The sequence below is a fragment of the Vigna umbellata genome, chromosome 4 (assembly GCF_029865625.1).
Source record: "Vigna umbellata cultivar VRB3 chromosome 4, Vumbellata_1.0, whole genome shotgun sequence".
Taxonomy (NCBI): Eukaryota; Viridiplantae; Streptophyta; class Magnoliopsida; order Fabales; family Fabaceae; genus Vigna; species Vigna umbellata.
Window position 1 is genome coordinate 33832448 of NC_142168.1, and position 12298 is coordinate 33844745.

At 38.9% G+C, this 12298-nt stretch overlaps 1 long non-coding RNA gene across 1 annotated transcript; it reads right to left on the minus strand.

The window, feature by feature from the left end:
* Positions 1–6688: 6688 nt before the first annotated feature.
* LOC148199974 (uncharacterized) lies at positions 6689–11462 on the minus strand. The gene is made up of 2 exons (XR_015785831.1): positions 11004–11462; positions 6689–7028 (listed from the first exon to the last, which is right to left on the minus strand). It is a non-coding gene; the product is annotated as an uncharacterized LOC148199974 (long non-coding RNA).
* Positions 11463–12298: the final 836 nt, after the last annotated feature.

Sequence of the window (12298 nt, forward strand, 5' to 3'; positions counted from 1 at the left end):
GGCTGGAAATGGGAAGAAGTCGAAGCCAGAAGGTGTGAAACAAGTGAGATGTTTTAAGTGCCAGAAGATGGGACATATCAAGAAGTATTGTCCAAAGAAGGGCAAAACCGTTCGGCCACAGGAAACTGCTGATGTGGCAGAGGCTTCTGAAGGATATGAATCTGCTGGTGTTCTGTTGGCTTCGTCTAAAGATTCTCAAAGGAGTTGGGTCATGGATTCTAGCTGCAGCTATCACACGTGCCCTGTGAAGGAGTTCTTTGAGAGTCTGGATCAGAAGAAGCATGCAAATGTGCTGTTGGGAAATAACAAGGCTTGCCGAGTGTAAGAAGTGGGGTCGGTAAGGCTGAAGATGTTTGATAACCGGGAGATGGTACTGCAGGATGTGAGGTATGTGCCTGAACTGAAGAGAAATTTAATTTCAATAAGTTCTTTTGATCTTGGAGGTTACACCACAAAAGTCGAAGATGAAGTGATGAGGGTGTGTTTTGGAGATTCTGTGGTTGTCAAAGGCAGAAGGAAGAATGACTTGTACATTTTGGAGGGATCCACAGTCATTGGTCATGTCTCGGTAGCAAGTGGGAAGACTGAGAACACTGGTCGGCTTTGACACTTAAGGATGGGTCATATCAATGAGAAGGGTCTTGAAGAATTGGAGAAGCAAGGCTTACTTCTGGGTGATAAACTGCAGAAACTGGATTTTTGTGATCATTGCATCTTGGAGAAATCACACAGGATACCGTTCGGTTAAGGGAAGCACTTAACGAACGACCATTGGAGTACGCTCATGCTGACTTGTGGGGACCTACAAGAACTCAGACTCATGGTGGAGGAGCGTATTTCCTGAGCATCATTGATGATTTTTCAAGAAGAGTGTGGATTTACGTTCTGAAGAATAAATCTAAAACTTTTTAGAGATTCAAGGAGTGGCATACATAGACCGAGAACCAATTGGGGTGTAGGCTGAAATGTTTGAGAACTGACAATGGTCTGGAGTTTGTTTTAGAGGAATTTAATGAGTTCTGCAAGTTTAAAGGGATCAGGAGGCACAAGACTGTAGTGGGAACTCCTCAACAGAATGGTCTGGCTGAAAGGATGAACAGAACAATTCTGGAGAGGGTTCGGTGCATGCTGCTTGGATCAAGGTTATCAAAGGCTTTCTGGGGATAGGCTGCCAATACAGTCGTATACTTGCTTAACAGGAGTCTGTCTTCGGATCTCAATCACAAAACACCAATGGAAGTTTGGAGTGGACGACCGACTGATTACTCAAACTTGAGGGTGTTCGGTTCTTTGGCATTTGCTCATGTCAAAGGGGATAAGCTGGAGGCCCGAGCGGTAAAGAATGTATTCCTTAGATATGCTGAAGGAGTTAAGGGATATAGGCTATGGAGGTTAGATACTAAACCGTTCAAGCTGATAATTAGTAGGGATGTCGTTTTTGACGAAACGAGAATGACAATGCATGCTGAAAATCCTGGATGTGAGAAGAATACGTTCGTTGAGGTGAAGCATACTACTGATGGAGTCATTCGGTCATTGATTGAGGAAGACCGAACGGATGAAGTGCGAGACGAAGTCGTTCGGTCATTAGATGAGAACCGAACGGGTGAAGGGCAAAGCCAGTCTATCACAGATCTTGGTGATGATACAGATGGTACATCTGGTGATGTGAGTCACTCAAGAGGAGCTGGTGATGAATTGAGGAATTATCAGCTTGTCCGTGATAGGGAAAGGAGGATCTCTAAGCCAACCAAACGGTTTGGAGAGGCAAATTTAATTTGCTACGCCTTGAATGTTGCTGAAGATCTTGAAAGCTCGGGTGAACCGAGAAGTTACAAGGAGCCTCTTCACAGTAGCGATCGACATCTTTGGTAGGGTGCTATGGAGGAAGAGTTGAAGCCGTTGAGGAAGAATAACACCTGGAGATTGGTGGATCTGCTAAAGGGTAAGAAGGTTGTAGGTTCAAAATGGATCTTCAAGAAAAAGGAAGCTATACCAGGGGGTAAGAAAGCAAGGTACAAAGCAAGGCTTATTGCCAAAGGCTTTACTCAGATTGAGGGTGTGGATTATCATGAGATTTTTGCTCCTATTGTGAAGCAATGTTCGGTCAGAGTTTTAATGGTGATAGTTACTCACCGCAATTTGCATCTAGAACAGTTGGATGTGAGGACTGCGTTTCTGCATGGAGACTTGGAGGAAACCATTTATATGAAGCAGTCGGAGGGATTTGCTTTGGATGAAAGGGTGTGCCTGTTGCATAAGTCTCTGTATGGCTTGAAGCAAAGTCCAAGGCAGAGGTACAGGAAATTTGATGATTTCCTGAAAAAGCTAAACTTCAAGCGGTGCAATTATGATGATTGCGTGTATACTCTGAACTATGACAATGAGATACTGTATCTTCTTCTATATGTGGATGATATTCTGATTGCCAGCAATAACATGAGATGAAAGCAAAGTTGAGTGGTGCTTTCGAGATGAAGGAGCTTGGAGAAGCAAGGCGGATCTTGGACATTGACATAAAGAGAGATAAACTGGAGGGAAACTTGTTTTTATCTCAAAAGATTTATTTGCAAAAGGTGATTTTAAGGTATCAGATGAATGAATCAAAACCGGCTGGCACACCGATCGGTCAACACTTGAAACTCACCAAAGAACAATGCTCGAAGACCAAGGATGAAAGGAGGAAGATGAAATCTGTTTCATTTTCAAATGGGTTTGGGAGCATTATGTATGGCATGGTCTGCACAAGACCTGACCTAGCGCATGGGGTAAGTGTTCTCAGTCGGTTTATGATTGATCCTGGACAAATTCACTGGCAAGCATTAAAGTGAATGCTTAGATACATACATGGGTCTCTTGATACTGGATTACTCTTTCGGAATAACTTTCAAGGTGGAGGTTATATTGAAGGTTTTGTTGATTCAGATTTTGTCGGATGCATGGACACAGGGAAATCCCGTTCGGGATATGTGTTTACACTATTCGGTACTACTGTAAGTTGGAGGTCTACATTGCAATCGGTTGTTGCCCTTTCAACCACTAAAGCTAAATACTGTGCGCTCGCTGAAGGGGTAAAGGAGGCATTGTGGTTAAAAGGCTTGATTTGGGAATTGGGTATTGATCAAAAGACCGTCTGGGTTCATTGTGACAGTTAGAGTGCCATACATTTGGCCAACCATCAAATTTACCATTCTAGAACAAAACATATTGACGTCAAGCTGCATTTTGTCAGGAGCATTGTGGAATCCGGTGATGTCCAAATTTGCAAAATTGCATTTGAAGACAACCCTGCAGATATGCTGACTAAGTCGCTCGCTAAAGAGAAATTTCTGAAGTTGTTGTCCAGGATTGAGTTTTTACCATTCGGTCTGTAATTGTGTATCGCTCGGTTTGTTCGTTCTTATAATAGTTGAGTCTAGGTGGAGATTTGTTGATTAGACTCTTCTATTATTCTTTGGCCGTTCGATTTCATGTTGATAACCGTTCAGTTTCATGTTGATAACCGTTCAGCTTGTTCTGGTCCTTTGTGACTGAACGTTCTCTTGTGATCATTCGGTCTTGTAGATTCGGTTTTGGTTCGTACGTTCGTTTTTCCAGTCTCTACTGTACTCGACCTTTGGTTGATTTTTTCTTAAACGACCGTTCGGTCTTTATGTTGTTTGTTTTCAGTCGCTTGAATTGACTATATATTGTAGTCTGTCTTTGCGTTTTAAGAATTAATTCAATCTCAAAATATTCAGATCTTTTTTCTCTTTGTATTTTCTCTTCTTTCTTCTCTGGGTTTTTCTGTTTCTCCGTTATAGGTAATGTTTACGTTTCATTTATATAATCTTTTTTATAAATATGAATTAATAAATACATTTTCCAATTTCATGAATACGATAGGAGGGTAAATTTAAAGGACCTTGGTATAATGGAACACTGGCTACTCCAATTTTTCTACAAACAAATATTGACATAATTTTAAACCACACAAAGTATAAAACATGAACTAGTGCAGAGTCCTCCTCTTTCTAAAGCTATTTTATTAGTTTGGTATAATTTAATTTTGAAATTATTAAAATGAGATAACTTAAAAAAAAAAATAATTCAACAAGTCATCATGCTCACTTGACACAATTATATAAAAAAGAAATTATGTGATACTAAGACGATTTTATTTTAACTTAAATTAAATCGTGTTAAGTTGATTTTTATGAAAAACAATTAAAGTTGTCACACTTCTTCAATACATTTTATAACAAAAATTTAAGTTGTTATAACATAATACAACTTCAATATATTAACTTTAATTCATTTAATAAGAAATTAAAAGAGTCACAACATCATATAAATACATTATGTAAATCACATAAATCATCTCAAAATTCACCTGTGATGACTTCAATTTCTTTTATAAAAATTATATTAAATTAACACAACCTCATTTCAATTAAAATACAATTCCCTCAACATAACACAATTTCTTTATAAAATTGTGTTCACCTTCACTTCTATAAATTATATTTTTTTTAGTTACCATAATATTTTCAAAATAAAATTACACCAAAATGGTTAAAAACCCTTTCTAAACCTATATTCCTAGGAGTCATATCTACATCTACTTAACAACACTGACATAAGTTCTCTAGCTATCATTTGCCTACTAGTTGGGCCGTGTTGTTGGGTTTTATTGGTCTTTTTTTCTTTTCTAGTTTCTTTTACTTTTTTCGTTTTGATTTGGCCGGATTCTTTCATATATATATATATATATATAATATATATATATATATATATATTATATATATATATATATATATATATATATATATATATACACTTGCATTTACGTATATAAAAAATTTTGAATAGCATTTTAAATATGCAGACAAATTTAATATTTACGTTTTTAGGCAAGTGGTGGAGATTAGACGACTTCAAACGAAGAAGTCGTGTTTTCTTATACGATTTTACTCTGATACGATTGTCAATATCCAATTTCGTTCGGTAGATTAAAAACGTAAAAAAAAATGGAAAAAAAAGGAGTTTTTGTTGTTTTTTTTTATTTTTATTATTATTATTTTTATTTTCTTATCCTTTATTTATTATTATGTTTTAATCTTTTATTTTATCGTGTTTATTTTTATCATATCATATATTTATTTATTGGGTGTTGCTCCCTCCCCCACCACACATTTCTCCTTCCACCTCCCATTTACTATTTTGCCCCTAAGTAAAATTTTATTTTTAGGGTTATTATTTTTTAATTTTACCCATTCACAACCTATTCCACTAATAACTTATTTTAGTCCCTCGTAAATGAGTAAAATATTTTTCTTTCATTTTAACATTATATTTCTTCCTCTCTTTCTTTCGTCGCTGTGAGATACTATAAGTTGCAAAGGTTGGTGGTGGTGGAAAGAATTATCAAGCAGTCTCCCTCTCGTGGTGCAGTGTCGCTCTCGTGGTGTAGTGCGTGTGTTGCTTCCTTCAGGTGCGTATTCGAATAAACTTTCAAATAAAAAACGTAACCTTTCAACATATGTCAACATCCCTCTCCAGATGTCAACATCCTTCAACGGATGTCAACATCCTCCAACGGATGTCAACATTTGTTTAAGGTACAACGGATGTCAACATCCGTTTAAGGTACAACGGATGTCAACATCCGTTGAAGGATGTCACCGTTTAAATGTCACCGTTTGTTTTATTAGTTTATTCTTTATTTTCGAAATATTTTAATAATTTAATTCAAATGTTTTGATTTATTATTTTTGAATATATTTTTAATGTATTTTAATAATGTAAGGAAAATGAAGAAGAAAGAAATGGAGGATGAGAAGTGAAACGGAGAAGACAAATGGGGGTTGCAGAGTAAAACGAAAAACAAATTGTTAAACGGAAATGAGAGATGAAAAGATTGGATACAGGGAGTAAAGTAGGAGAACTAGGTTTGGAATAAATTAAAATAATAAAAGTAAAAAATTTTAATCTGAGGATATAATTGGAATTAAAAAAAATTGGGGAGGTAGAGAGAGAAAGGTGTGGTGGTGGAGGGAGCAACACCCTTGTTTATTTTTATTGTTATCAAAGTTTTTATTTTTCCTTTTCATTTGTTTTTTTTTTTAGATTCAGGAAGGGAATTTTTTTTTCTTAAGTGATATATATGCATTTGCTAAAAAAACAAAAGAAAAAGAAAGAAAAAAAAACAAAAAAAAAAAAACAAGACAAAGAAGATCCCACGTGTCCAAAACAAAACAAAGAGAATCTTGGTTTGGGATATGTCTGAGGAAAAAAGCAGTGGCAGCGTGTTTTAAAAAATGGTTTCATAGAGAAGTGGGGTTGCCCAACCGAGGGAAGCTAGAAGAGATACATCATTATCCCAATAAAATAAAATGAGTAGCACAAAGGAGGCATGATGTCAGAAAGCACACCGCAGGGGAGAGGAAAGAAAATGACCCACAGCTAAAACAGATTTTTTTTTGGTTTAATGTCTCGGTAGGTCCCTATTTTCGGCATGAATTTCAAATAGGTCCCTTTTCTTTTCGGCGTCTCAATTGGGTTCTTTTTTGTGTAAAATTGGAGCAATTAGGGGTCTGCCGTCAAATTAGACAAACGGCCGTTTAAGTTTGCCTACGTGTTATTAAAAATGATTTTGAATTAATTTTTGTATTAGAAAATGGATTTGTTCTTTGTGACATCCCAAAAATACAGTAAAAACCATATAATTAGAAAATCACAGTTAATAATAAAACAGTACAGTTTTCCAACTAAAATAAAACCAAACGAACACTCAAGGACGAACGTCCTTGAATATAGTCTTACAACAATAAATAATGAACGCGCAAAAACCGCACGTCCATACAATAGTCACGAATTACACCCGAACGTAAAATTTAAAACCTGACCGAACGGTTCACACAGGAAAACATCGAACGGTCATACATAATAGAATTAAAAGATTGGCCGAGCGTCTCACTGCTCGGTCTTCACTTCAACTTCAACCAAATTCTCTTCGTTCAATGCCTCTTCCAAACGCTCGTCTCCCTCTGCTCACATCCACACGGATGATCATTGCAACGACAGGACGGACGTACAAAACAAGACAACACAAGGAAAAACGCAGGGGTAAGCTTATGTAATTTATCTCATGCATCAACATACAAATTCAAGTAAACAGTTCATCATACATGTATATTTCAACACACCCATAATAGAAAAACTCAACACACGACTGACTGTCCGGACTGTATGATTTCCCGTGTAGCTACGACGTTCGCGCACCCGGGTGGTGTAGTAGCTGGCACTCTCATCAGCTTCAACCCAAGGTTAGTCCGTTCCGTCCAAATTACTGTTATGTGACGGTTCCGTCCAAATTACTGTTATGTGACGGGGACCTCCTGCCATTCCCACGCATGACATACCCCTCTATGTGAGGACGAGTAGTCACGGAATATCAGGATCGAATCGCCTGTTAAGTCCACGGTCATACTTTATAAATTCTCATAATCATCCATGAGTCATTCCTCCCCGGAACGCTCGTTCAATATTCATACTTTCATTTCATTTCACATATTGTACATCATTCACTATTCATCATTCCATAATCAATTTCATCATTCATAGGGAAACAAAAAAAAAACGAACGTTCTGTCACCAATAAGACAGAGGACGAACGCTGTGAGCAAGAAAAAAAGACGCTCGTTCGAATCACAGTACGAACGGCAGAATTTCAACGACGTACGGGAATAGCTTCACAATATACTGTTCATTGGACGAACGTTTTTTTTACCTTGAGAATCAGTTGAATGAACGGACGCTCGTGAATTTTAAATCAATAACCGAACGTGGCAAATCTGAAGTTGGACGTACGCTATTTCAATAAAACCGAACACCATTAGAGCGAGCGCTCAGTATAAGACCGAGCTCGATTTTGGACGAGCGCTCAGTATAAAACCGAACACCCTACTTGGACGAACGCTCACTATAGAACCGAGCACCCTTAAGGACGAACGCTCAGCTTAAACAGAGCACATTAGGACGAACGCTCAATTAAAAACCAAACACCACTTGGACGAACGCTCAATTCGGAGCACTATTTGAACGAATGCTAAATTCAAAACAGAGCTTTGGACGAACGCTCAGTGTGAGACCGAACGTTAATAGTCTTAAAAGAATAGACTTTGACAACCATACTAAGGGATTTTCGAAGTATTTACGAATGGTAAAGTATAATATTGCATATAAATGTAAAGGAATGTGATTTATCAAAGAATACCGAACACCATAGTAGTTAACCGAACGCTCAAACAAAGCTTTAGAACATGAGGACGCTCGTCCTCAACAGGGTTCCATCCAAATGACCGAATCCCATTTCTTGACTGTTAATAGGGAGGCCGAACGGTCAAAGACCGTTCCGCAGGAAAATTCATTATTACGGGAAAACTCTTATTCAATCCATTTATATTCCAGCTCATTTTCAACATGCAAATCTCATAATTCCATTCGCTCATACCAAAGCCATCCCATTCATATATCTCATACATCATATGTAACTCTGTCATATTTCATTTCCATTCAATAAACAACGAACGTCCATGCAAATCAATCACAGTAACATCATGCATCATTTCCATACAATGGAATAACGAACGTTCACACACATACATCAAACCAGTTAAATTAAATAAGCTTCCCCTTACATGGAAATGACGAACGTTCACAGACGTAGAGACACAATTCTTCAACCACAGATTCTCCTACTATTAATGCTCGTTATTCCAACAGCTTCACTAGCCGAACGCTCTTCTCTGGAAGCCCTGGATGTCGTGCGTCCTTCCACACTGCCGGAACCCAGAATTGGAGGGGATGAAACGGTGGTGTGTCTTAGAGAGAGAGTGCAGAGAATGTAGAGAGAAGGAGGAGTAAGAATTTCCAGAAATGAAAAATGGTGGAGCGTGTGGAGTGTGGAGAATATTTCAGAATTCTCAGATCTGCTTTCCACCTCACCAGCGCACTTCTCCACTCAGCCAACGCACATTCCCACTCAACCACACTGGACGCACGTTCTGCACTCCAGATTCCCGACAGTCAATGCTGGACGTCCCTTCAGCGGTCGCTACGTGGTTTCCACTTCTGGTTCCTGACTCAGCTCCACGTGCAACAGCTGGCGCTCGTTAGTGGGTGTCGGGCGCTGCTGTCGTCCAAGTGCGTCGCTGAGGTGGCGTTAGCCACGACAAACAGTGGAAGGAGCAGCCTTACGCACCTGCAGCAGCGCGATGAATCGAACATCTACCACACAGATTTGCGTCTCACAACACCTCCATTACAGATCTTGCGTTTGTGATAGATAGTGATATCACTTTCACGAGTAAAGAATGGGTGACAAGAAGAAAAAGGCTCAGATGTTTGTGAAACTAGTGTCTGCTGCCGGCACTGGATTTTTCTATGAAAAGAGAAAGCCGAGACAGTTCACAGAGAAGCTTGAGTTTCGAAAATTTGATCCTAGGGTTAATCGTCATGTTCTCTTTACAGAGGCTAAGATGAAGTGATTTGGTACCTTGTATGGCTTCATTTCCCTTTAACTGGATCATTCTTATACTTCTCTCAAAGGGCTTTCTATGTTTTTGTTGATTTACCTTGATTTATGTAGTTCTGGGTTAGATTTGTTCGGTTTAGATTAGGAAATTACCTAAATAAGAGAGGACTGTGGCAGCTTTGTGTTAGAGTTTTGTAATGATTGTTTCAGAGAGGACAGTTTATAATTAACTGTCCAGTTGCCTTTTCATTGTATAAATTCTAAACCTCTGTTCTTGTAAATGTGACTTTGAAGAAATCAGAGTGAATAATATTGTTTCTGTGCTTTTTACTCTCTCTTTCTCTGTTCATCTCCTTCAGCGTTCGGCTAGGGACGTTCGTTCTCCAGTCGCACATGTTACTCATACCGTTCGGTCATCCACGCTGCAGTACTGTGTGTTCGTAGCGTTCGTCTAGGGACGTTCGTTCTCCAGTCGCACATGTTACTCATACCGTTCGGCTGTGACGCTAGGTGCAAACCCTTGGTTTTCCTTCTTTTCCCAACAAATCTGGAATCAACACTCTAACTGCTCAACTTCAATACAACCTTTAATATTGTCGTTTTTGGTCAAGCATTGGTTACCACTAAGTGGCATTGTTGTTGGAATAGAATGTCTAACTTCTGTTCACATTCTCACTGGCCCTCTGTTTGTTTGCTTCGTTTGTCTAATTTGACGGCAAACTTAAACGGCCGTTTGTCTAACACGTAGGCAAACTTAAACAGCCGTTTGTCTAATTTGACGGCAGACCCCTAATTGCTCCAATTTTACACAAAAAAGAACCCAATTGAGACGCCGAAAAGAAAAGGGACCTATTTGAAATTCATGCCGAAAATAGGGACCTACCGAGACATTAAACCTTTTTTTTTAGGTCTCAGACGTGGACAGTTACCAAATTTCTCCACTTCCACCATTGAAAGCTGCCGACAGACAATTTTCAGTCTTCTGCCAATTTAAGCACTGGCCTTCATCTTCAAGAAGACACGCCCACGGCCTCCAACACCCATCATCTTCATTGCTCATTTTTTTTCTAGCCTCTGCCCACTGTAACCATAAAAACCTCAACCTTTGACTCCTCTCACCCGTAACCACCTCAATTCAACGCCTTCATCATCTATCATACACTTCTCAGACTACTCTCCACCCCTCACCCTCAACCTTTCATTGGCACAAAACCACCACAAACAGAAACCCAAATTTGCTTCAGCCGATTCCTCCATTCTCTGTCAACACCCAACTTCCACTTCATCTTCCAACTATCCAAACCCAAACACGAAACTTCCATTACCCATTCATGAACGTGGCTAGTTCAACATCTTTATTCCCCAGCCATCACATACAACCACATACTTCTTCATTTTCATAAATTCAACTCAGATCGAAACCTATTTTCCTCCTAGTTCATCACGCATATAATTTATACATCAATTGAACAGAGAATGAACAAACCCAGTTTTGAATTCTAATAATAAAGAAGTGAGAAGGGAGGAGAGGCCTGGATCTGGTGGCATCAGCCGCGGCTCGCGGTGGTCGGGCTCCCCCAGGCAGCGGAGACGCGGCGCGGAGAGAGATGATTTCTCGCGAAGCGAGAAGAGGGAGAAAGGGCAGTGACGCCGTGGCCGGCGGTGGCTCCGACAGAATGGTGTCGCCGGCGATGTCGATCTGGCGGAGGCGGCAGTGTCTGGCGGAGGTGACGCCCCTTCATCAGAGTCCTTGGCTGGGAGAAGAGAGATTAGCTTCTGCAAATTAGAAGGAGAGAACGAATGGAAGGAGGAGAAGGACTCCTGATCTTTCTGCTAAGGGTGTTGCTCCCTCCACCTCCCCAATTATCTTTAATTCCAATTATATCCTTAAAGTTAAAATTTTTTATTTTTATTATTTTAATATTTTAATATTTAAATATAAACTAATATAAATATACATTATTAAAATACATTAAAAAGATATTCAAAAATAATAAATCAAAATATTAAAATATCTAATAAAATAATAACAGAACATAAAATTAAAACAAAGCTTAAACGGATGACATCCTTCAACGGATGTCAACATCCGTTTAAGGCGAAACGGATCCGTTGAAGGATGTCCTCCGTTTAAGCTTTGTTTTAATTTTACGTTTTAGGGTTAAAGGATTATTGGAAGGATTATTGGAAAGATTATTGGAAGGATTATTGGAAGGATTATTGGAAGGGTTTAAGGTTTAGGGTTTAGGATTATTGGAAGGATTATGACTACGTACCTGGAGAGGAACCACGACAAGCACATTACACCACAAACGCATTGCACCACGTAGTGCACCGAAAGCAAGAGGAAGATTGCTTGATAATTCTTTTCACGATCACTGAGCTTTGCAGAAAAATATTTTACTCATACAAGGAACTACGTAGGTTATCAGTGAAATATGTTATAAATGAGTAAAATTAAAAAACAATAATTCTAAAAATAAAATTTTACTGAGGGGCAAAATAGTAAAGAGGAGGTGGAGGGAGAAGGCTGTGGTGGTGGAGGGAGCAACACCCTTCTGCTAAAAGAACTTGGACCAAATAAAAAAAAATCAAAAAAATTTCTATCCTCCCTTTGCACACACCCGTCTCCTATACACACCTCCATTGTTTCAAAACAAAAAAAATAGAAGTTTGAGCTTTGGGCCTAGCCCGTCTGCTGCGTTTGGCCTTTCCATTTTAAGCGTTGCTCCCATTCCACACCCCTGGATTATATCTCTACACTCCCTTTACATTTGGGCT